Source organism: Zingiber officinale, chromosome 2A (genome assembly GCF_018446385.1).
Source record: "Zingiber officinale cultivar Zhangliang chromosome 2A, Zo_v1.1, whole genome shotgun sequence".
In the NCBI taxonomy this organism is placed as follows: Eukaryota; Viridiplantae; Streptophyta; class Magnoliopsida; order Zingiberales; family Zingiberaceae; genus Zingiber; species Zingiber officinale.
The window spans coordinates 70,268,181-70,294,052 of NC_055988.1; the positions used below are offsets into that span (position 1 = coordinate 70,268,181).

General features: G+C 35.2%; 1 non-coding gene across 1 annotated transcript; it reads right to left on the minus strand.

Annotated features, from left to right (window-relative positions):
* Nucleotides 1-13,200: 13,200 nt before the first annotated feature.
* Nucleotides 13,201-13,306, minus strand: LOC122044597. Its single transcript, XR_006129629.1, has one exon. It is a non-coding gene; the product is annotated as a small nucleolar RNA R71 (small nucleolar RNA).
* Nucleotides 13,307-25,872: the final 12,566 nt, after the last annotated feature.

Genomic DNA, 25,872 nt, shown 5'->3' on the forward strand with positions numbered 1-25,872 from the left:
GCATACTGCCATAGAAGGGACTTCAATCAGCCAAGGAAGATTGGAGGCCCCTGTAACACCCACTAAGCTTGTAAGATAAATAAGAGAATGATGAATTTGCCTTAGAAAAATATTAGTAGAATGTTGAACCAAAAAGAAATAAAAAGAAATAAAAATAGGGAGTGGTCAAGGATTGAACCTTGAACCTCTCATGATGTAAATAATAGGATTAAGGAGTAATGACCAGTTGGGATAGAAATTAGATATTGATAGCAAAGGAGGGAAACTCATGATAAGGGTGAGAGTAAAAGCTAGCCAAAAGAAAATAAGAAAAGAACAAGAGAAAGGCAACTTGCCTTCCTTCTTTCTCTCCCTCTTTCTCTCTTCTTTTGCCGAGATTTAAAGAGGAAATTAAAGGGATTCATTCCCCTTTGTTCTCATCATAAATGATGAGAATAAATTAGAAAATAAAATAAATAAAAGAAAAATAGAAAATGGGTTAAGGGAGAAGGAAAGCAAAAAATCAATTTTGCTACCTCTTCCCCCTTAACATAAAAGGGAGCAAGAAAATAGAAGAATTCTAATATTTCTCTCATTTTTCTCATTCTTCCCTCTCCCTCAATGAGAACCTCAGTCCCCTCTCCTCCATCTTCGACCCCAAGCCAAGGTTTTCTCCAAAGAAAGCCTAAGATACAAGGAGGACTTAGCAAGAGAATCAAGGGAAGGGAACTAGAAGAAGAGGCTACTTCTTCCATCACCACACCTTAGATCCACAAGCGAAAAGGATGTAAGCTTCCCCTCACCTGTGGTACTAGGCGTTTTATGTGCTTTTCGGATTTTATGAGGATTAGAAAACCTAGAATAGAATTTAAGAAAAAATTCGGCCAAAGAAGAGTTTTCAAATCTAGGAAGGTTTAAACAAGTCCTCATTTCATGATATTTTTCTATGCTATGTAGGAAGGTTTTCCTTCTTGTTTTTATACCTATATGATGCTTGGTCAGAGGAGTACCTAACCCTAGAATTTCGGCCAAAAATATTTTAAAGAGGTTAGGGAAATCATTGTTAAACCAAACTAGTACAAGATTCCCTCCATGAATTACTAAGGGTCTTTTATTGGTTTTCTTGCTTTAAAGATCATGAGACATACACATGTTTTTCGGATACATGTTTTCAAAATCATATTGCATATACCTTATGATCATGTTGTGATGATGCTATGATTTGTGATATGCCATGATTAGATATGATTATGTTATGTTTCATGCTATGCTTTAAGAGCTTGATATGCCATGCCACCTTATGATGATACTATGATATGCCATGATTAGATATGATTATGTAACGACCCTAATTTTTTATTCACATATATAATACATAATCTGCGGACGTCACTTACTCACACTTCCATAATGGTTCCTTACTTCAAATAAAATTACATAGACGATTCGAAATAAAACATAACTATATGCGGAATTAATTTAGAAGGCCTTCGGGTTGTGCTGCCCTTGTTCCGAGCTGGCTCACTAGTCAATGCCTCCTATCCCATTCATCTCACTGTCTGAAAAAAAAAAAGATATAAAGTGTGAGTCGAGAGACTCAGCATGTTCAAAACAATGTTATGCATTAGTTAGCGTCTATAATCTAATGTTCCAAGGGAAACCACATCAAAGGTAACTTAGGTCTTACTTACTGGCACATCATGGACATGAGCGTAGACGTCTACTTAGACATACAAGCATAAACATAAACCTAAGCATGTACATAAGCTAAGTATACAATAGACACAACTAGGAGCATGTATATAAACATAGGCTTAAGCATACTAGCTAGCATAAATGTACATACTATGGATGAACAAAAGCATAAGCATAAGCATAAGCATACGCAATAGCATGTAATTAAACTAAGCATGAAATAGATATAAATATAAACATGTATATAAACATAGACATAAGCATACTGGCTGGCATAAACATACATACTAAAGATGAACAGAAGCATAAGCATAAGCATGTAATTAAACTAAGCATGAAATAAATATAATCATGAGCATGTATATAAACATAGACATAAGCATACTGGCTGGCATAAACGTATATACTAAAGATGAATAGAAGCATAAACATATAAATAAGCTAAGTATGAAAAATATCATAATCACATAGAGTTAGTGAGCTCCCGGGCTAAGGGCACCGGTCACACTCAACTACATAGTTTGGCGAGCTCCCGGGCTAAGGACACCGGTCACACTCTACCACATAAGGTTGGCAAGCTCCCGGGCTAAGGACACCGGTCACACTCTACCACATAATATTGGCGAGCTCCCGGGCTAAGGACACCGGTCACACTCTACCACATAAGATTGGCGAGCTCCCGGGCTAAGGACACCGGTCACACTCTACCACATAAGTTTGGCGAGCTCCCGGGCTAGGGACACCGGTCACACTCTACCACATAAGATTGGCGAGCTCCCGGGCTAAGGACACCGGTCACACTCTACCACATAAGTTTGGCGAGCTCCCGGGCTAAGGACACCGGTCACACTCTACCACATAAGGTTGGCGAGCTCCCGGGCTAAGGACACCGGTCACACTCTACCACATAAGGTTGGCGAGCTCCCGGGCTAAGGACACCGGTCACACTCTACCACATAAGGTTGGCGAGCTCCCGGGCTAAGGACACCGGTCACACTCTACCACATAAGATTGGCGAGCTCCCGGGCTAAGGACACCGGTCACACTCTACCGTATAATTATATAAATATTGACATAAGCTTAATCATGCAATTAACATAAACTTGATCACTACTTAAACATGAGTATGATCGTAAATCTTAACATAAGCATACAAATTTATAACATAAGCTTAAAAATTGACTTGTGTATCAGCATACCATGAGCATATATAGCAACTTAAATATGGCAATCAACTAGAGCATCAAGGACTACTTCTACCTAGCAACATGTGTAGAAGCATTAACTTATGTATGAGATCTCCCAAAAACGTAGTGGATTCGTTCAATTAAAGGTAAGTCTACCCAGCTACACTCTGATTTTTAATTGCTTTAATTAAATTAAATTGAGATATGGTTTGTGGATCCTCTCTAGTCATACAATTCGTATATGTCACAAAACACAAAAGACATGGAGATAAGGTTCAACAATTATACATACAAGTGTCACTTATCATGCAACAATATTACCTCATGGAAATCAAAAGTAATTTGCAGCATTGCTCCTTTCCACGAACATGGAATCAATTAATTCAACAATTATATAAAGGGTCACCTTAGGCGTGCAACAATTTTGCTACTTAAAAATAAAAAGGTAATTTACTGCACTACTCTTTTGCATGAACATGAAATCAATTAATTTAACAATAACATATTCAATGGTCACCTTAGGCATGCAACAATATTACTTCTTTTAAATCAAAAGATAATTTACTGCATTGCTCCTTTGCATGAACATAAAATCAATTAATAGCAAATATCATGACATCCCTTTAATAAATAATTTTGACCAATAAAATTCTCTTAACTTTAGAAGGGAGAAACACATACAGCTTAGGGAGAAATACGTATCAAGCCATGAATTGTCCTAATCCAGTAACCTCTAAAATCGGACAAAACTACGACAAGCGCATTCTAGAGACATGATCGAAACTAAGATGATTGCAGACATAATTACCACCGGAACTAAATCCAAAATCCACATCAACACAAACAATTTGGAGCCCAAGAGAAGAACCAAAACCATGGGGTTGTTTTTCCTAAATACAGTAAAGAACCATAGAAGTCATAGGATTTGAATTCCACAAGTTATAGAACTAACTAGAGCATTAACAAAGTTAGGAACATGCACAATCTTCCTAAAGCGAGAGTAGGATAGGCAACCATTACAACTTAGTGAAGGAACTACCCTCCTCAAGAGACCTGAAATACTTCATCTACACAAATCTTTAAAACTTAAGAAGAGAACTTAAACTAGCGCATCATACCTCAACCTATGGTACCCGAAGTTCACCAACCATAGAAACTAACTAAAGCATTACAAGTTAGAGAACATGCCTTAAGTATTTAGCTCCTAAATCCTTGTCTTCCGTTGAAGCTCTAGCACCGGTGGAGAAATAAAAAGGGGGTAGGAAACCTTCTTAGGGCCAGTAGCAACATCCCAGGTGAGGATTTTGAGGATAAGGTTTAAATAGAAGTGAAAGCTTAGGACCTTGTCTTCCTTCATATATGCTTAGTCATTAATTGCATTAATTTTATACATATTTATATCCATATAATAATTTCATATATATATATATATATATATATATATATATATATATGGTAATATATTTAATTCATATTATAGTTTCTTAATACTAAGTCATTAATTTGATTAAAAATCAAATTATATATTTCCATATACTAATTTCATATATATAAATGTCCATGTATATATCACATATTGGTAATATATTTAATTCATATATAGTTTCTTAATAATCATCAATTTGATATTGAATCAAATTATATATTTCCACATATATAATGTATACATAATAATTAAATATTATAGTTTTCTAAATATACATATTTCAATAAATTTATATATATATATATATATATATATATATATATATATATATATATATATATATATATATATATATATATATATATATATATATATATAATTTCACATTGAAGATATATCCATATCTTCAATTAAAATCTCCTAATTATATCTTATAATTTCCCTATTTCCATTATTTATACTATATACTTTATATTTCCTATATATATCCATGGTTATATAGATTTTTATATAAAAATTAAGTCATCAATTTAATATAATTTTATATGAATATCCATATATATATATATATATATATATATATATAATTCATATATTATATGATTAAAATTTCTTAATCATTATTTACACTATATTTGCTACACATTACCTACATAATATATTAATCTTATATAATCATATATATATATATATATATATATATATATATATATATATATTCTTGTTTAAATTATAGGGTTTATATTATATATATTATTTATACTCTCTTTCTATATACAATACACACTACATAAAATTTTAGTCTTGTATTTCTTTTTTTTTAATTCTTGTTTAATTATATATTCTATATTATATTTAATATATCCTATTATTTTCTTGATTTGATTAATCCAAATTCCATATTTAAAGTTTAATCCTAACTAACTCACCTATTTAAATTTATAATTCTTAATAAAATACGAATTCTAATTAAATTTCAATTACTCAAATAAATATCCTTAATTAAATAACTTCAAAATCTAATTAAATTACAATTAATCCAATAAATCTCCTTAATTAAATAAATTTAAATTCTAATTAAATTATAATTTAACCCAATAAATCTCATAAATTAATTAAGTGGTTTCAGACACTACAATTCCTCCCTCCTTAAATAAAATTTCGTCCTCGAAATTAACACTTACCAAACAATCCTAGGTAGCAGTTTCTTATGTCTCCCTCGGTCTTCCAAGTAGTCGCCTCCTAGGTACAATTTGACCACCTAACCTTGACTATTTTTTTCACCTTACTCCGTAACCTTTAAGCATGGAGTTCTTAGGCTGAATGCAAGACAACACTCAATGTCGAAAATTTCGATAATTATTATACCGCCCCCATAAGTTCCCCCAAACTTACTTAGGAAAGAAAATTCAAAACTTCTAAGACCTGTTATGTTCAATAGTTCGACTACGAGCATTAAGGTCCTTTTTTTATATATAAATTCAGAGATTAATTGCTATAATTTCAATTGAAACTAAGGGGAAAAAAATCAGTATTAGGGGAGAAAATATAAGATTGGGCATAAATTAACTATAATATTTTGGCATCCAAACTAACAATTAATTAAGTCTAAGTAGTTTTAATCAATGTTACTCATACTATCAAACCTCTAACTTGACATTTCAACGAATTTTTATTTTCTTCATGCACATAAAATATAAAGCATTTAAACTTACAGACTTGAGGCTTAACTTCGTGAGCTTCTCAGAACTGGCAGTAGGCACAACCCTTCCAAGAACTTTTGCTCTGATACCAACCTTAACGACCCTAATTTTTTATTCACATATATAATACATAATCTGCGGACGTCACTTACTCACACTTCCATAATGGTTCCTTACTTCAAATAAAATTACATAGACGATTCGAAAGAAAACATAACTATATGCGAAATTAATTTAGAAGGCCTTCGGGTTGTGCTGCCCTTGTTCCGAGCTGGCTCACTAGTCAATGCCTCCTATCCCATTCATCTCACTGTCTGAAAAAAAAAGATATAAAGTGTGAGTCGAGAGACTCAGCATGTTCAAAACAATGTTATGCATTAGTTAGCGTCTATAATCTAATGTACCAAGGGAAACCACATCAAAGGTAACTTAGGTCTTACTTACTGGCACATCATGGACATGAGCGTAGACGTCTACTTAGACATACAAGCATAAACATAAACCTAAGCATGTACATAAGCTAAGTATACAATAGACACAACTAGGAGCATGTATATAAACATAGGCTTAAGCATACTAGCTAGCATAAATGTACATACTATGGATGAACAAAAGCATAAGCATAAGCATAAGCATATGCAATAGCATGTAATTAAACTAAGCATGAAATAGATATAAATATAAACATGTATATAAACATAGACATAAGCATACTGGCTGGCATAAACGTACATACTAAAGATGAACAGAAGCATAAGCATAAGCATGTAATTAAACTAAGCATGAAATAAATATAATCATGAGCATGTATATAAACATAGACATAAGCATACTGGCTGGCATAAACGTATATACTAAAGATGAATAGAAGCATAAACATGTAACTAACCTAAGTATGAAAAAGATCATAATCACATAGAGTTAGTGAGCTCCCGGGCTAAGGGCACCGGTCACACTCAACTACATAGTTTGGCGAGCTCCCGGGCTAAGGACACCGGTCACACTCTACCACATAAGGTTGGCGAGCTCCCGGGCTAAGGACACCGGTCACACTCTACCACATAAGATTGGCGAGCTCCCGGGCTAAGGACACCGGTCACACTCTACCACATAAGATTGGCGAGCTCCCGGGCTAAGGACACCGGTCACACTCTACCACATAAGTTTGGCGAGCTCCCGGGCTAGGGACACCGGTCACACTCTACCACATAAGTTTGGCGAGCTCCCGGGCTAGGGACACCGGTCACACTCTACCACATAAGGTTGGCGAGCTCCCGGGCTAAGGACACCGGTCACACTCTACCACATAAGGTTGGCAAGCTCCCGGGCAAAGGACACCGGTCACACTCTACCGCATAATTATATAAACATTGACATAAGCTTAATCATGCAATTAACATAAACTTGATCACTACTTAAACATGAGTATGATCATAAATCTTAACATAAGCATACAAATTTATAACATAAGCTTAAAAATTGACTTGTGTATCAGCATAGCATGAGCATATATAGCAACTTAAATATGGCAATCAACTAGAGCATCAAGGACTACTTCTACCTAGCAACATGTGTAGAAGCATTAACTTATGTATGAGATCTCCCAAAAACGTAGTGGATTCGTTCAATTAAAGGTAAGTCTACCCAGCTACACTCTGATTTATAATTGCTTTAATTAAATTAAATTGAGATATGGTTTGTGGATCCTCTCTAGTCATACAATTCGTATATGTCACAAAACACAAAAGACATGGAGATAAGGTTCAACAATTATACATACAAGTGTCACTTATCATGCAACAATATTACCTCATGGAAATCAAAAGTAATTTGCAGCATTGCTCCATTCCACGAACATGGAATCAATTAATTCAACAATTATATAAAGGGTCACCTTAGGCGTGCAACAATTTTGCTACTTAAAAATAAAAAGGTTATTTACTGTACTACTCTTTTGCATGAACATGAAATCAATTAATTTAACAATAACATATTCAATGGTCACCTTAGGCATGCAACAATATTACTTCTTTGAAATCAAAAGATAATTTACTGCATTGCTCCTTTGCATGAACATAAAATCAATTAATAGCAAATATCATGACATCCCTTTAATAAATAATTTTGACCAATAAAATTCTCTTAACTTTAGAAGGGAGAAACACATACAGCTTAGGGAGAAATACGTATCAAGCCATGAATTGTCCTAATCCAGTAACCTCTAAAACCGGACAAAACTACGACAAGCGCATTCTAGAGACATGATAGAAACTAAGATGATCGCAGACATAATTACCACCGGAACTAAATCCAAAATCCACATCAACACAAACAATTTAGAGCACAAGAGAAAGAACCAAAACCATGGGGTTGTTTTTCCTAAATACAGTAAAGAACCTTAGAAGCCATAGGATTTGAATTCGACAAGTTATTGAACTAACTAAAGCATTAACAAAGTTAGGAACATGCACAACCTTCCTAAAGCGAGAGTATGATAGGCAACCATTACAACTTAGTGAAGGAACTACCCTCCTCAAGAGATCTGAAATACTTCATCTACGCAAATCTTTAAAACTTAAGAAGAGAACTTAAACTAGCGCATCATACCTCAACCTATGGTACCCGAAGTTCACCAACCATAGAAACTAACTAAAGCATTACAAGTTAGAGAACATGCCTTAAGTATTTAGCTCCTAAATCCTTGTCTTCCGTTGAAGCTCTAGCACCGGTGGAGAAATAAAAAGGGGGTAGGAAACCTTCTTAGGGCCAGTGGCAACATCCCAGGTGAGGATTTTGAGGATAAGATTTAAATAGAAGTGAAAGCTTAGGACCTTGTCTTCCTTCATATATGCTTAGTCATTAATTGCATTAATTTTATACATATTTATATCCATATAATAATTTCATATATATATATATATATATATATATGGTAATATATTTAATTCATATTATAGTTTCTTAATACTAAGTCATTAATTTGATTAAAAATCAAATTATATATTTCCATATACTAATTTCATATATATAAATGTCCATGTATATATCACATATACATGGTAATATATTTAATTCATATATAGTTTCTTAATAATCATCAATTTGATATTGAATCAAATTATATATTTCCACATATATAATGTATACATAATAATTAAATATTATAGTTTTCTAAATATACATATTTCAATAAATTTATATTATATATATATATATATATATATATATATATATATATATATATATATATATATATATATATATATATATATATATAATTTCACATTGAAGATATATCCATATCATCAATTAAAATCTCCTATTTATATCTTATAATTTCCCTATTTCCATTATTTATACTATATACTTTATATTTCCAATATATATCCATGGTTATATAGATTTTTATATAAAAATTAAGTCATCAATTTAATATAATTTTATATGAATATCCATATATATATATATATAATATAGATATATAATTCATATATTATATGATTAAAATTTCTTAATCATTATTTACACTATATTTGGTACACATTACCTGCATAATATATTAATCTTATATAATCTTTTATATATATATATATATATATATATATATTTATATATATATTCTTGTTTAAATTATAGGGTTTATATTATATATATTATTTATACTCTCTTTCTATATACAATACACACTACTTAAAATTTTAGTCTTGTATTTCTTTTTTTTTTAATTCTTGTTTAATTATATATTCTATATTATATTTAATATATCCTATTATTTTCTTGATTTGATTAATCCAAATTCCATATTTAAAGTTTAATCCTAACTAACTCTCCTATTTAAATTTATAATTCTTAATAAAATACGAATTCTAATTAAATATCAATTACTCAAATAAATATCCTTAATTAAATAACTTCAAAATCTAATTAAATTACAATTAATCCAATAAATCTCCTTAATTAAAAAAATTTAAATTCTAATTAAATTATAATTTAACCCAATAAATCTCATAAATTAATTAAGTGGTTTCAGACACTACAGATTATGTTATGTTTCATGCTATGCTTTAAGAGATGATATGCCATGACTAGTTATGATTTTGTTATGTTGCATGATATGCTTAAAGAGTATGATATGTTATGCCATGACTAGTTGAGATCATGTTATGTTGAGACATTCTTTGATCATGTGATGATTTTCGGTTTTAGTGAGTAGGAAAGGAACTTACTGAGCCATGAGTGCTCATAGCTTACTTTCCTTGTACCACAGATAAAGGAAAAAGCTGGATGAGCTAAAGGAGCAGCAGGAGAGGCAAGGAGATGTGTGTGGCAGTGGCTAGGCAACCAAATAAGAACCTTCTTTAAAAACTTTTAAAGAACTATGCTTTGGTATCATGAATTGTAGCACCGTATGTGTGACTTGATGTTATGTTTCTATTAATTTTGATATCATGTTATTGAAGCCATGATAGTGTAGTTCGGATTTGATGAAAAGAAAAACAAAAGAAAAGTTTTTATTAAACTAAGAAAATTATTTTTAAGTCTTCCGCTGTTTTAAAAAGAAAAATTTGTACATGGAGTATCGTAGCCCCCTCCCTTAGGGTTAGCAGGGAGGGCGGGCGTTACAGCCCCTCCCACTATAACCAATGCCAGAGTCTACCCTCTCGCTCAGGATGACGTGGCGAACGCCTCTGCCATCGTCTCAGGTCAGTGATGTGCGTAGATTATATACTCTTTTATGCATGTTTTTACGCACATTTACATACTTTGAGCATGCTTGATCTATGCATTTTTATACTTCCAGCTTTCCTTTTAGCATATTTACTCTTTTGGTTCGGAGATCTGCTTTTTATGCATTTTATGTACACAGGAGTCGAAATTGGTGAAGATTGTGCGTCCTCGGGCAAGCTTAGAAAGAATTGAAGGGAGTGAGCATCAGGCCGTGTACCAAACACGGTCGTGTAGTCTCAACAGGAAGGGAAGAGGAGATGGTCGTGAGAATCTCACACGGCCGTGTCTTGATTTGAAGAAATTAAAGCAGATGCCTTACATGGCCATGTGAATCTACACGGCCGTGTGAGGTTTCCAGAGACCAAGCAGGTGGTGGCCGTGTGCACCACACGACCGTGAAGCATTTCCAGAGAACAGAAGGGTCCTGGCTGTGTGGATCTACACGGCCGTGCTTGGTTGCTTTAAAGAGAAGAGAGCTAGGCCGTGTGAGTCACATGGCCGTGCATCTTTGGCAGAGAAGGAACTGGACATGGCCGTGTGAATCTCACACGGCCGTGTCATGGGGCCGTGTGGCGCCCGATTTCCTCCTCTATTTAAATCCTCCTTCATGAATTGAAAGGGGATCTCTCCCCCTTTCGGAGAAGGCAAGATTTGGTGGTTTCCTCCCATTCTTGGGAGGATTTCTCGGCGATTCGAGGGGAGTTCTTGACGATTCCAACTCCGGAGCGAGGATTGGATCCGAAGACAAGGCTTCTTCATAGATAAGTTTTCTCTTTCCCCCTTTTCTTGGTTTCTTGAATTGGGGATTTAAGAAATGCTTGTAATCTTTATTTCTTTGGGTATTCTTCCTCGATTCATGGAGTAGATCTTGTATTCTAGGATTAAGGGAGTATTTGTATGATGGATTGATGTAATCTCTTATGGATTTGACATTTTCTTGTTTCAATGACATTGTCTTGCTTGTATCAATTAGATCTTGAATGATTAATGGTGATTTGTGCTTAATTCTCATTCTTGATTGATTGTTTGGATTTCTTGTGGACTTTGTAAAGATAAACTCTCACTCGATCATCTGAGGGATCCACGTGACAGGTGCAAGCCCGTGTAAGGACGTTTGAGAGATAATCTTGAAGAGGAAATAGGAATATTCAAGAGAGTAGGATGGATCTTGTGATTAGTTTCTTGTATCTTGATAGATTAATAAGTTGTGGGCTTCTAGGTTGATATCCGAGGAAGGCATAGTAATAGGTGCGCTTTTGTGTAAGGACAACGTAGGTTCACGTCTAATTGATCATATTTAGATACATTTCTCAGTCCTTAGCCGGTTATCTATTGCAAGAGAGAACCGACAACTTTCTATAAGTGTTTGGCAATTGAGGGATAAGAATTGGTGAACCATTTACATTCAAGAAATCTTACAAAGAAACCGAAACTCCTAGAATCTCCCTTTATCATAACCCAAAACACTAAACTCTTGTTTATTGATCTTTAATATTAGATTTGTTTACCTTCACTTTGCATTTGAAACAATTGGATAGTTGTTTAGCTAATTCGCATTGAGACATTTCTAGTGCTTATTCCTGTCCCTGTGGATACGATAATCTTTTATATTACTTGCGACATTTCCGTACACTTGCGGAGCGTAACAAGTTTTTGGCGCCGTTGCCGGGGACTGCGCTATAACATTAGGAATTATCAATTGAGTTAGACTAGATATAAATTTTCTTTCTTTATCATTAGTATAATTGTAACTAATCTTTAGAATTCTATTTTTCTTGTATTCTTTTCTACTTTTTGTAAATTTTTCTTGTTGCTATTCTAATTCTGCATTCTTGATTTCTAGCATTCTAGTCTAGCTTTTCTCTGTTCTTCTTTTTCTTTAAATTTTTCTCTGCTTTTCTTTTGTAAACATATCTTGTTAGTTGATTAGCATATGAATTATTCTAGACAATTTTCTTTTTTCTTTTGTCTTTTCTTTCTTGTTTTCATTATGCACTTTCTTTCTTGCAATTTAAATTTTGCATTTTCTTTCTTGTTTTTCATATTGCATTTTATTTCTTGTCTTTGATTCTTGATAATTTTTTTTCTTGAATATCCATGAGCACTAACATGTTAAGCAGGCCCATGAGAAATTTTTCTATACCCTTTTCTGCAAGATTTTTATCTCCCATTGTGCAACCTCAAATTGAAGCAGAAAGTTTCCAACTAGACCCAGAGATAATTTTCATGATACATGATCACAAATTTGGAGGAGAAGTATCAGAAAGTCCTTATCTGCATCTTGAAACATTTTTAGAGATTTGTGATTTGGTGAAATGTGAAGGAGTATCAGTAGATGCAGTTCGATTGATGGCATTTCCTTTCAGTATTAAGGATAAAACAAGGACTTGGCTATATTCTCTCTGTCCTCAAAGCATCACAAGTTGGGAACAATTGGAGAAGCAATTTCTGAATCATTTTTTCCCTCCAAGTAGAACAGTGTATATGAGGAATTGCATAACAAATTTTGCTCAGGCATATGGAGAATCATTATTTGAAGCATGGGATAGACTCAAGAGTCTTCAAAGACAGTGCCCTCATCATGGTTTTGAAAAATGGTTGATTTTGCACATATTCTATGGGAGAATTTCTTTCTCAGAAAAGAGTTTATTGGATTCATCAGCTGGAGGTTCTTTTATGGACAAAAGTGTAGATGAAGCTTATTCATTAATTGATCAAGTGACATTGAACCTCCATGAATGGTCGAACAAAAGTTGGATGGAATTTTCCTCAGATATTCAAAAAGTGCAAGACATAAATGTAAGAGAGCCTGTCAAACAAAATGAAATTCAACCACCTAAAAATGTTGAAATTCACAAGTCACAGAGTGAGGAGTTCAAACATTTGGGGGCAAAGCTTGATAGTATTATTTCAAAATGGATTAAAGAAGATCCCCCTCCTACACAGTCAAGATCTAATGAAAAGTGTGATGATGTTGGGTTGAGAAGTGGCAAAAATCATGAAGGACTTCTGAAGAATGACATGTTTAGAATTGAGGAGAAGAATAATAGAAGATCACAAGAACTCAGTTCCATTTCTCTAGGAAGTTCCCAAAGGCCACAAGTACCTTTCCCTCAACGATTAATCACACCAACACTAGATAAGCAAGTTGGACCTCCTCCAAAAGCTCAAAGGGAATTTGGGAAAAAGGAAGTTCAGTCTTTCCCAAGACCTTCACTAAGGGTTCCTTTTCCACAAAGGTTAGTGGGGGTCAATGAAAATAAAGACTTCGGCAAATCCTGTGACACTAATATGGTTGAGTGCATATTTTTGAATGTATATGAAGATGAGGATTTTTCAGATGAGGATTTTATTGATAATGCAGTGGTAAATAAGTTTTCAGATCTACCTAAAAATTTTATAGGGTGTTATAGTGATATTGAATTTTCAGATGATGAATGTGATGTGGTAGATCAACTTAAAACTGCAAGTGAAGTTATTGATCCTCTTGTTATTGATTCTCCTATTAAGGACATAGATGTTAGTTTATTTTTTGATGTATGTGTTGATGATGATGATATGGAAGAATGTGTAGGGAGCTGTGTTGTGGAAGCAGCATCTCAAGGATCACCACCTTTGTCAACACAACCCTTAGAGGTTTTAAGAATTGATCATGTTGTGGAACAATGTGTAGGGACTTATGCAGAGCTAGCAGAGTCTAAAGAATCACCATCATTGATATCATCAACACCTGAGCTAGAGCCAGAACCATCATTTGATTCAGAGGAAGTCACATCTACATGTTTAGAAATTTCAGGTATTTCTCAGCAAAGTGAGGTTAGTATTTCTTGTGATCTTTTGGAAAACTTTATGGAGGTACCTATAATTGACTTTGTTGGATGTAATTCAGTTTTTATTACTTATTCATCTTATCTTGATATGGTTCTATCTCTATACTATATAACATGTTTGTGGGAGATTTGTTTTTCTTTTGGATGTGCAGATTTCACATGGACCAATAATTGGTAGCTCAATCTGAACCGTCTTCGAACACCTGAAAAAATTTCCAAGAAGACGAAGATGGAGAGAGTTATACTTTACTTTGTAGCTCTTTTGATGAAAGCTCTCTCCATAATAAGAGCCCTTGGTAGGAGGGTTCTAAAATATCTTACCCCTCCAAGAGCGAGATTTCGATGAATCTAATGAGGTGGTCGAGCTAATGACCTTAAACAAGCGCTTCTTGGGAGGCAACCCAAGTTCATTTTCCTTATTTTCTTTTATGTCTTCAGTTCTCTCTTTATAATAAACATGTATCCTCTATTTAATTTTTCTTGTCTATCTTATTGTTGTAGAATTCAAAGTTGTGGAGGAATGTGAGTATTGGAGGAGTATTTTTAAAAACATGAATGTCAACCATTTGGAGCTCATCACTTGGTAACTTCTCTTAAAATCTCCTCCACATTATTTTTAGTTTTCATTGGGACAATGAAAAGTTTATGTCTGGGGGGATGCATTAGATGCATTTGATTTGCTTTGTTTGTTTTTGTTTTTGCTTATGTCTTTGCATTTTGTTTTGATTTTTTGTGGCATACATCTTGAGAACATCAAAACTTCACTTATATGCTTTCTTGTCTTCAAGATAAAATGTTAGCACGTTCATTATCTAGATTCATGATGTTGTAAATGATGCTAGTAGTAAGCTTTATGTACTTCTTTTCTCTATCTTGGGAAGCATTAATAAGTTAAGAATCTTATGGTGATGAGTTTTAGTTTTGGTTCAACCTTAAGGATTTTATCTTCACTACACTTGTGCTTGATGCTTGAATAGTTAATGTCATTGAAATAGTCATGATTCATCTTGTTTGCTTAGTACTTGGTTTCCATGGTGATTTCTCAACTTTCATTTTGGTTATTGGATGACTCAAATCATTAAAGCTCGTTTGGAAAAATCAAAATATCCCAACATGTGTGCTAAAAGTACATTTCTGAATAAGTTTTGCACAAAGCAAACACTTATTAAAAAAAAATAAATAAATAAGGGATATAAAAAACAGTTGTCATGAGTGGAATCTAGCAAGTCACCCCTTTGAGACCGAGTTAGGTTACTGGAGAAATGACTGCTTAGCTTCCCTTGAGATTGAGCACACCTTTGAGACCTTGGGTTAGTTGAGAAATATGAACCAAGTGAATGGTGAGTAAGTGCCTATCACTGGTTACTTGTCTTTCACTGGAAACACTAGGAATTCAAATTTGATGACAACTTGACTAGGACATGGATTGAAACTTGAAGGGTGTTGAGTTACTTTTACACTGTGCACAAGATTCTTATGCTTGAACCATACTTTACTTGTTTCCATGATCACGCTTGTTAATGAAACTTTTTGATAGAGTTAGGAAAGTGCACTAGGTTTTATGAATGTGTTGTAGAACATATGAATTTAGACTGCAGCATTTTGCTTGAGGACAAGCAAAGGTTTAAGTATGGGGGTGTGATGTGCGTAGATTATATACTCTTTTATGCATGTTTTTACGCATATTTACATACTTTGAGCATGCTTGATCTATGCATTTTATACTTCCAACTTTCCTTTAGCATATTTACTCTTTTGGTTCGGAGATATGCTTTTGTGCATTTTTCGTACACAGGAGTTGAAATTGGTGAAGATTGTGCGTCGCAAGCTTGGAAAGAATTGAAGGAGAGAGCATCGTGCGAAGGTACCATACTCGGTCGGTAGTCTTGAAGGAAGAGGACATGGTTCGTGAATCTCACACGGCGTGTCTTGATTTGAAGAAATCGAGCAGATGCCTTACATGGCCGTGTGGATCTACACTGCTGTGAGGTTTCGAGACCGCGGTGGTGGCGTGTGCACCACACGCCGTGTAGCATTTCCGAGAACAAGGGTCCTGGTGTGGATCTACACCCGTGCTTGGTTGCTTAAAAGAGAAGAGAGCTAGGCTCGTGAGTCACACTGCAGTTGCGTGCAGAGCAGAAGGGAACTGGACATGGTGTGTGAATCACACTGCCGTGTCATGGCCGTGTGGCGCCCGATTTCCTCCTCTATTTAAACCCTCCTTCATGAATTGAAGGGATCTCTCCCTTTGGGAGAAGGCAAGATTTGTGGTTTCCTCACATTCTTGGGAGGATTTCTGGGTGATTCGAGGGGAGTTCTCGACTCCGGAGCGAGGATTGGATCCGAAGACAAGGCTTCTTCGTAGATAAGTTTTCTCTTTCTCCCTTTTCTTGGTTTCTTGAATTGGGGATTTAAGAAATGCTTGTAATCTTTATTTCTTCGGGTATTCTTCCTCGATTCATGGAGTAGATCTTGTATTCTAGGATTAAGGGAGTATTTGTATGATGGATTGATGTAATCTCTTATGGATTTGCCATTTTCTTGTTTCAATGACATTGTCTTGCTTGTATCAATTAGATCTTGAATGATTAATGGTGATTTGTGCATAATTCTCATTCTTGATTGATTGTTTGGATTTCTTGTGGACTTTGTAAAGATAAACTCTCACTCGATCATCCGAGGGATCCACGTGATAGGTGCAAGCCCGTGTAAGGACGTTTGAGAGATAATCTTGAAGAGGAAATAGGAATATTCAAGAGAGTAGGATGGATCTTGTGATTAGTTTCTTGTATCTTGATAGGTTAATAAGTTGTGGGCTTCTATGTTGATATCCGAGGAAGGCATAGTAATAGGTGCGCTTCTGTGTAAGGACAACGTAGGTTCACGTCTAATTGATCATATTTAGATACATTTCTCAGTCCTTAGCTGATTATCTATTGCAAGAGATAACCGACAACTTTCTACAAGTGTTTGGCAATTGAGGGATAAGAATTGGTGAACCATTTACATTCAAGAAATCTTACAAAGAAACCGAAACTCCTAGAATCTCCCTTTATCATAACCCAAAACACTAAACTCTTGTTTGTTGATCTTTAATATTAGATTTGTTTACCTTCACTTTGCATTTGAAACAATTGGATAGTTGTTTAGCTAATACGCATTGAGACATTTCTAGTGCTTATTCCAGTCCCTGTGGATACGATAATCTTTTATATTACTTGCGACATTTCCGTACACTTGCGGAGTGTAACAGTCAGCTACCTAATTTCAATCAATATGCTAAAGTTTTACTTAATGCTGGAAACGAACCAATATGGGAATCCATCTAGGAACCGAGACGTGTTTCGTATCCTTGGGTCGAAACTATGTCCGGGCGACTTTCTACCCTCACCATAACACCGACGTTATTTGAGAGTATACTGGAAAAGCAAACCAGTGACCAAAACCTCCAGAGAATCAAACAAGAGACTTTGGAAGGAAAGAATGACGGGTTCCGTATCGGGGACAATGGGATATTATACCTCAGGGATCGGTTATGCATTCCAGAGGACCCAGAGTTGCGAAGGAAAATATTGGAAGAAGCTCATACAACACCCTATGTAATACACCCGGGCTCCACTAAGATGTACCAGGACCTGAAAAAGAAATTTTGGTGGTCTGTTATGAAAAGAGAAGTGGCTCAGTATGTCAGTACTTGCCTGACCTGCCAAAGGGTAAAAACCGAACACAAGAGACCGGGCGGATTACTACAGCCTGTCCAAATTCCAGAATGGAAATGGGAAGAAATCTCTATGGATTTCATTTCCGGTCTTCCCAGGACGACAAACGGATATGACGCTATATGGGTGATTGTGGACAGATTGACGAAGTCCGCACACTTTTTGGCGATCAAAATGACTTATTCAACTGAACAACTAACTCAGTTATATGTTAAGGAAATCATTCGGCTACATGGTATTCCTAAGACCATTATTTCTGATAGAGACGGTCATTTTGTTTCACACTTTTGGGAGTGCGTTCAGAAGACCCTCGGCACGAAGTTGTTATTTAGTACAGCTTTCCACCCTCAGACCGATGGGCAAACTGAAAGAGTGAACCAAATATTAGAAGATATGTTAAGAGCTTGTGCCCTGGACTTCAAGGGAAGCTGGTGCGGATATTTATACCTGGCAGAATTCGCCTAAAATAATAGTTACCAAGCTACTATTAGAATGGCACCTTACGAAGCTCTGTATGGGAGGAAGTGTAGATCCCCTATATGCTGGTATGAAAGTGGTGAAAAGAAGGAAATGGGGCTCCGAACGGAACTTATTGATGACACCACCCGAGTTATACAGAAGATCCGCCAACGAATAGAAACTGCTAAGAGTCGGCAGAAGAATTATGCCGATAAACGGCGCAGGCCGCTAGAATTCAACATCGGAGATTTGGTATTCCTTAAGGTATCCCCCATGAAAGGGATAATGAGGTTCGGAAAGAGGAGCAAGTTAAGCCCACGATACGTAGGACCGTACCGGATTTTAGAAAGAGTGGGCCAAGTCGCATACAGACTAGAACTACCTCCAGACATGGCAGCTATTCACAATGTGTTCCATGTATCGATGCTCAAGAAGTGTACTCCTAGCACAGATCAAGTAATTGAGCCACAGTCGGTACAGGTTCAAGAGGACCTAAGTTACTAAAGTAGACCTATTCAGATCTTGGACCGAGAAGTCAAGAGGTTAAGGAACAAAGAAATATCCTTAGTAAAGGTTCTATGGCGAAATCAACGATTTGAAGAAGCCACCTGGGAACGCGAGGACGATATGAAACAAAAGTACCTGGAGCTATTTTAAAGTTCGAGGACGAACTTTTTATGAGGTACGGGGTACTGTAACACCCACTAAGCTTTTAAGATAAATATGAGAATGATGAATTTTCCTTAGAAAAATATTAGTAGAATGTTGAACCAAAAAGAAATAAAAAGAAATAAAAATTGGGAGTGGTCAAGGATTGAACCTTGAACCTCTCATGATGTAAATGATAGGATTGATGGGTAATAACCAGTTGGGATAGGAATGATATATTGATAGCAAAGGAGGGAAACTCATGATAAGGATGAGAGTAAAAGATAGCCAAAAGAAAGCAAGAAAAGAGCAAGAGAAAGGCAACTTGCCTTCCATCTTTTCTCTCCCTCTTCCTCTCCCTTTGCCGTGACTTAAAGAGGACAATTAAGGGGATTCATTCCCCCTTGTTTCATCATGAATGATGAGAATAAATAAATAAATAAAATAAAAATAAAATGAAAAAAAAAATGCTAAGGGAGAAGGAAAGCAAAAACCAATTTTGCTACCTCTTCCCCCTTAACATAAAAGGGAGCATGTAAAGAGAAGATTTGATTTTTCTCTCATTTCTCTCATTCTCTCCTCTCCACCACCGAGAGCCTCAGCCCCCTCTCCTCCATTTTCGGCCCCCAAAACAAGGTTCCTCCTAGGATACAAGGAAGGCTACCAAGGGAAATCAAAGGAAGAGAATAAGAAGAAGAGACCCTTTCTTCCATCACCACACTTTAGAACCACAAGCGAAAAGGATGTAAGTATCCCCTCACCTGTGGTACAAGTGGTTTTAATGTGTTTTTGGATTTTATGAGGATTTTAAAACCTAAAAACAAAGTTGTGAAAATTCGGCCGAAGAAAGGACTTGTTGATCCTAGGAATGTTTAATATAAGCCTTGATTCATGATAATTTTTCTATGCTTTGTAAGAAGGTTTTCTCTCATATTTTTATATATATGTGATGCTGGATTAGAGATGTACCTAACCCTAGGGTTTCGGCCAAAAAGGTTTTATAAGGGCTAGGGAATTTATTTGTTTACCTAACTTGCACAAAACCCTCTAAATAAATGGTTAAGGATCCATTATTGTTTTCATACTTGAAGGTTACTTGGAACAAAAAGCACCCCACTCACAAGTTTCGGCCAAGGAAGGGTTTAGGGTTAGGAAGACTTTGAATTTAAACTCACCATGTTTATATGATAGAATATAGAGTTTCTTAAAGAGTTGCATGCTTGTATGTTGATAGAAACTCATGAACATCACTTTTAATGTTTCGGCCATGGTAAGGTGGATGGTTTAGAATAGCTTAAACAGATTTTTTTTTACATGCTCAAAACCTCCATGACAATAAGATATGAAAGTTGTTTCATGGTCCCATGCTTAATTAGAGTATAGGAAAATTGGTTGCATGATATATGATAATTATGACCACAAGGGTCCTAGCTTGTTTGTGAACCAAACTTATATGTATAGTTCTTTGATATTTTTTCCATAAAACTTGCTTAGGTTTTTCCATACTTTAGGCCACCTAAAACCTAGTTTAAAGACTTGGAAGGTTTCGGCCAAACATATGTTATGAGATAAAGAATGGAAAAACCTAGGAAACCTAACACACAATTTAAATGTATGCTTATAGTGCTTGACTTTTATACATGTTATGAAATGTGTTATGACTTTCTATGCTTTTATGCCATTTGAACAAATTCCATGCTTGATGAGATTCGGCCATGTAGGGTTTAAAGACCTAGAAACCTTAAAATTTAGACCTCATGTGTTAAAGATGCTTCTTATGAAATTGAGATAACATGTTGATTGTGTTCACATGCTTATATATTTAACTATGATTCAAATGGACACCTTAAAGTCTCGGCCATGAACGGATACATGCCTTAGAAACCCTAGAACTTACATTGAACATGCTCATGTCACTCTCCATGAAATATGAAATGTAGAAAGCTAAAAAAAAAAAAAATCACATGCTATATGTTGTTAGTGACATAAATTGGTGCTGAGGGAAGTGTCGGCCATGACCACTTGTATGATGCCATTTATAAATTTATACATGATGTTAGAGTAAGTTCACATGCTTGTATGCTTGCTTGAAAACCTAAATGAGTACTTGTAAGTTTCAGCCATGACATAATTTTAAGGGCTTAGAGGATTTAGGAACTAACTCAATTGTGCTTACCATATTCCTTGAAACAAATGCTATAAATATGGTTAAGGTTTCCATGCTTTATGTCATTTAGAACCTTGTTTCACACTTGTTAAGGTTCGGCCAAATGAGGTTTAAGGACTTGGAGAACTTAGAGTCCAAGTAAATCTTGTTTATAATACTTCCTATGAAAATGATATGTGGATGAATTAGGTTCTACATGCTTGGATGTTGTTTAAAACCTAAATTGGCACCTAAGCGGGTTTCGGCCAAGATAAGAATCCAAGGGATTTGGAAGCTTAGTACCCAAATTAATCATGTTACATTGTTCCTTATGATTGGATGAGCACATGATACACTTTTATGCTTAGACATGTATGTTTGTGAGCTATACAAGATGAGAATTTCTACGATATGTTATGAGTTCAAAATATGCATGCTTTATGTTATGATATGTGGGTAAATTTTACATGCTTTGATGATATGATATGAGCTGAAAATATGCATGCTTATGTTATGATATGTGGTTAAATTGTGCATGCTTTGATGCTATGTTTAGTGCTTAAAATATGCATGCTTTCATGATATGCTATGTGGTTAAATTATGCATGCTTGATGATATGCTTTATGCTTAAGATATGCATGTTTTTATGATCTATGCCTAAGTGATGCATATTGTTATGATATGATGTATGCCTAAGTGATGCATACTTTTATGGTATGATGTATGCCTAAGTGATGCATATCTTTATGACATGGTGTATGCCTAAGTGATGCATACCTTTATGATATGATGTATGCCTAAGTGATGCATACTTTTATGACATGATGTATGTCTAAGTGATGCATACTTTTATGATATGATGTGTGCTTAAGTGATGCATGCTTTTATGATGTATGATATGTATAAGTATGACATGTACTTTACTTTATATGGCTTGTTCCAAGGGTGGGTTCCATAAGCGCCCCGGGGTCGATGGAATAAGACTCGGGCCTCGTTAGGGATGGGCTCCTAAGTGCCCCTAGGTCGATGGAGTACGACTCGGGCCTAGTATGTTTGCCTTGTAGGGGTCAAGACTTGCTACCTTGGACCTACATAGGTTGCGCGCAATATGTAAGTGGTACATAGCCGGGATCCCCTTTAAGTTGAGATTATGTTCAAATATATATGTAAGAAGAAAGGGTTTTAAAGATCATGAGACATACACATGTTTTTCGGATACATGTTTTTTCAAAATCATATTGCATATACCTTATGATGATTTATGATATGCCATGGTTAGATATGATTATGTTATGTTCCATGATATGTCCATGTGTACGATATTCCATGATTAGATACGAATATGTTATGCTTCATGCTATGCTTTACGCTATGATATGCCATGACTAGTTATGATTTCTTCATGTTGCATGATATGCTTAAAAGAGTATGTTACATTATGTCATGACTAGTTGAAATGATGCCATGTTGAGACATTCTTTGATTATACTATGATTTTCGGTTTTAGTGAGTAGGAAAGGAACTTACTGAGCCATGAGTGCTCATAGCTTACTGTCCTTGTACCACAGATAAAGGAAAAAGCTGGATGAGCTAGAGGAGCAGCAGGAGAGGCAAGGAGATGTGTGTGGCAGTGGCTAGGCAACCAAATAAGAACCTGCTTTAAAAAACTTTTAAAGAACTATACTTTGGTATCATGAATTGTAGTACCGTATGTGTGACTTGATGTTATGTTTCTACTAATTTTGATATCATGTTATTGAGGCCATGATAGTGTAGTTCGGATTTGATGAAAGGGAAAACAAAAGAAAAGTTTTTATTAAACTAAGAGAATTATTTTAAGTCTTCCACTGTTTTAAAAAGAAAAATTTGTACATAGAGTATCGTAGCCCCGTCCCTTAGGGTTAGCAGGGAGGGCGGGCGTTACACACGAAGCATTAGACCGACCCTCTTCTTGGACACCAAGATGGGCTTATATTTGGATGGACTTGAGGCTTTAATGAGGCTACGATAGGGACCTAAAGGAGAAATTAGTTTTTGCCTTCAATGAGCTTGAGTATCCCGTGTTCGCCCCGAACACACAACTCAAGTTCATCAACAATAACTCATTCCACTAGAGAGTTACTGTTGTACTACCGCACCAATCCCAAATTACATTTATGGGCTCCTTCTTATCATTAGTGTGTTAGTCTCCCTGTGTTTAAGATAACGAATGCCCATTAATTAAGTAAGTCACTGACAACTTCACTTAATTAATATCTAGCTCCAAGAGTAGTACCACTCAACTTTATTGTCATGTTGGACTATGTCCACCTATAGGGTTTAACATGACAATCCTTATGAGCTCCTCTTAGGGACATTCTCAACATAGATAACTAGGACAAAGTTTCCTTCTATAATCAACAACACACACTATAAGTAATATCATTTCCCAACTTATTGGGCCTATTGATTTATCGAGCTAAATCTCACCTTTTGATAAGTTAAATACATAAATACTAAATATATGTGCTTGTTATTATATTAAGATTAAGAGCACACACTTCCATAATAACTAAGGTCTAGTTCTTTTATTAATTCAGTATAAAAAGAACTTACCTAAAATAATCCTACTCAATACACTTAGAGTGTACTAGTGCAATTTATTAGTCAAGATAAACTAATACCTAACTACACTACGACTCTTCCAATAGTTTGTTCCTTTCCATCTTAGTCTTGAGCAACTGTTTATAATTTATAAAGAGCTGATAACATGATCTTCTATGTGTGACTAGGGGTGAGCAAAAATTCAGTAAAACCGAATTAACCGAATCGACCCGACCGAATTTAGGAATTCAGTTCGGTTAATTCAGTTTTCATTTTTTTTTAAATTCGGTTCAATTTTGGTTTTAAGTTTTGTAATTCGGTTAAACCGATTAAACCAATTAAACTGAATAAAAATATTTATTAATTTATTATTATTTAAAAATATAATAAATAAAATAATATCTCTTCTTTTTTTAATTAAAATCAAATAAAATTTTAAAATTCGGTTAATTTGGTCAAAAACCGAATTAACCGATCTTTTATTGGTTCGGTCGGTTTGGTTTTTGTAGAGAATTCGGTCGATTCGGTTGGTTGAAAAAAAAATCGATTTATTCGATTTTCAATCTATTCGGTTCGGTCAGTTCGGTTTTGACCGAATACTCTGCCCTATGTGTGACACCACACACCATGTTATCTACAATATAAATTAATTGAACAACTACACTTAACAAATAAAATGTATACATTTGACCAATGTGATTCTTTTATTTCATAAATAAATGTTTATAAAAGCTAGGCTTTTAGTATACACTCTAACAATCTCCCACTTATATTAAAAGACTAAGCTGCCATATCTGCTGCCATACATCTGATTCCCATTCCTTTCACATGCTGATCAAAAGCTTTCACTAGAAGGGCCTTAGTGAAAGGATCTGCCAGGTTATCTGCTGATGCAATCTTAGCGACGACAACTTCTCCTCGCTTGATGATGTCTCGTATCAGGTGGTCCTTGCGCTCTATATGTTTACTTGCCTTATAGGCTCATGGTTCCTTCGAGTTTGCAACTGCACCGCTATTATCACAATAAATTGTAATGATTTTGGTCAAACCAGGAATCACATCCAAGTCCATTAGGAAGTTCGTGAGCCATACAACTTCTTTGGCTGCCTCAGAGGCTGTCACATACTCAACTTCCATAGTTGAGTCTGAAACGTATTTCTGCTTAACACTCCTCCATGCAATGGCTCTACTTCCTAATGTAAACACATAGCCTGATGTAGACTTACTGTTGTCCCTATCTGATTGGAAGTCTGAATCCGTGTAACCAACAGGGAGCAAATCGTCTGCTTGGTAAACTAGCATATAATCTCAAGTCCTTCTCAGGTACTTCAATATATGCTTTACAGCAGTCCAATGTCCTTGTCTAGGGTTACTCTGATATCTGCTAACCATGCCCATGACAAAACAAATATCATGTCTCGTACACAGCATTGCATACATTAGGTTTCCCACAACCGAAGCATAAGGAACTGCCTTCATGTCCTCTATCTCTTTTGATGTCTTCAGAGACATCTCTTTAGATAAAGCTACTCCATGTCTAAAAGGTAAGAAACCTTTCTTGGAGTTTTGCATGCTAAAATGAACAAGGATTGTATCTATATATGAATCTTGAGATAGACACAACATCCTTTTCTTGCGATCCCTTATGACTTTCATCCCAAGAATGTGTGCACATTTTCCTAAGTCCTTCATATCAAATTGTTTGGACAACCTTACCCTTACGTCCGATAACACTTTGACATTGTTGTCAATTAACAAAATGTCATCT